Below are 1,806 nucleotides of genomic sequence, written 5' to 3' on the forward strand. Positions count from 1 at the left end.
CCAGGCACTGACCCCTGGTGGCAACATGGTGCTGGCAGGAAACAGTAGTAGCTCAGAAACCATTAGTGACACCCATGCGAGACATGAAAACTGCACCCAGGGAGGTTCATAAACACACATGAGACCTATGCCTCGTCTCCCAATTCACAGGCGTGCTTGTCCTTTTCTTAAGAGGGAAGGGTTAATTTACAGAGGATCTCAGGTCCACGTCTTGCTTCAGCAGAAGAGGTGAGAGCAGTGAGATCCAAGTATTACTCTTGTTCTGTCCTCTTTCGTGTTTATGGATTGAGGTGGCTGGGAACCTCAGTAAAGGTGGGCCACCTCCTAGCCAGGTTTAGCTGCACAATAACTTAACCCAAAACCTAGAGATTTAAAAATAGCAGTAACTGTTTATCATCTCAGACAGGTCCTGTGTTTCAGAGTGGCTTAGATGAGAGGTTCTGGCTTGGGGCTCTCTCAGGAGGGTTGCAGCAAGCCACTGGCCAGAGCTGTAGGATCCATTTCTAAGAAGGCTCACTCACATGGCTGGCAGAGTTTATAGGCTGTCGGAGGGGAGTCTTGTTTTTCCCATGTGGACTTGACCTCGGGACTGCTTGAGGATCCTCACAACATGGCAGGTGACTTCCTGAGAGCAAGTAATCCATCCAACAGAATGAGGTAGAAGCTGCAGTGTCTTTTACGATATAGCCCCAGATGTCCCACTCCTTCCTTTCTGCAGTATCCTATTATGACAGTTTGTCCCTATTCATTGTGGGACAGGACCACACAAGGGCATGAATTCTAGCAGGCGAGACTCACTGGGCCTTCTTGGAAGCTGGCTACTACAGCCCGTCTCAGCGTGGAGCCATATTCCAAAGAAGCACCAGGTTCATATCCAAAAGCACTGAAGTCTTTACTGAAGTCTCTAGAAGGGGCTAGGTAGGAGGAATTACACTGCAGAGTGCCTAGCAGAGGTTCTAAAGTTCCTCTTCATGTGTCTGTGTCCCCAAAGTCACACTCGTCCCAGCAGCTACTCTCCAAAATCTCCCTTCTTCCAACTTACTCGAATCTTTATATCTCTCCTGTCCACCCCCCTCCACAGGCCACTTTAATTATGTAGATCAAGCCAACCTCTCTCAGTTCTCAGCTCTCCCCTCTACCTTGAAGCCTAGGAACCAGCTAGGCAGTTGTAAATACTCGGAAGTGGGACATAGAAGACAGAGGAAGAGGGAAGGCTGGAAAGAGTGACATGTTAACATTTTTTTTTTTAAGATTTTATTTATTTGACAGACAGAGATCACAAGTAGGCAGAGAGGCAGGCAGAGAGAGAGAGGAGAAAGCAGGCTCCCTGCCGAGCAGAGAGCCCGATGCGGGGCTCGATCCCAGGACCCTGGGATCATGACCGGAGCCGAAGGCAGAGGCTTCAACCCACTGAGCCACCCAGGTGCCCCGACATGTTAACATTTTGAGTCTAAATCGCATTTATGTCCTAAATGCCTAGTATAGTGACCATGACATGGTAGGTGCTCAATCAGTGTTGGTGAATTAATAGATGGTGGCATTTAGCAAATTCTAAATGAAAATGCTGGTGTTCAGGGGTAATGTTATAGCAACACGTTCCCATATCGAAAACAAAGTGATACAACACTATCTTGTCTAAAAATGCACCTGGCTGGCTCAGTTGGTAGAGCTAGTGATTCAGTCTCAAGGTCATGAGTTTGAATCCCATGTTGGGCATAGAGATTACTAAAAAACAACAACAACAACAACAACAACAACAACAAAAGAAAACACCTGGGGTGCTTGGCTGGCTCAGTTGGTAGAACC

This window comes from Mustela erminea, chromosome 5 (genome assembly GCF_009829155.1).
Source record: "Mustela erminea isolate mMusErm1 chromosome 5, mMusErm1.Pri, whole genome shotgun sequence".
NCBI classification, from domain to species: Eukaryota; Metazoa; Chordata; class Mammalia; order Carnivora; family Mustelidae; genus Mustela; species Mustela erminea.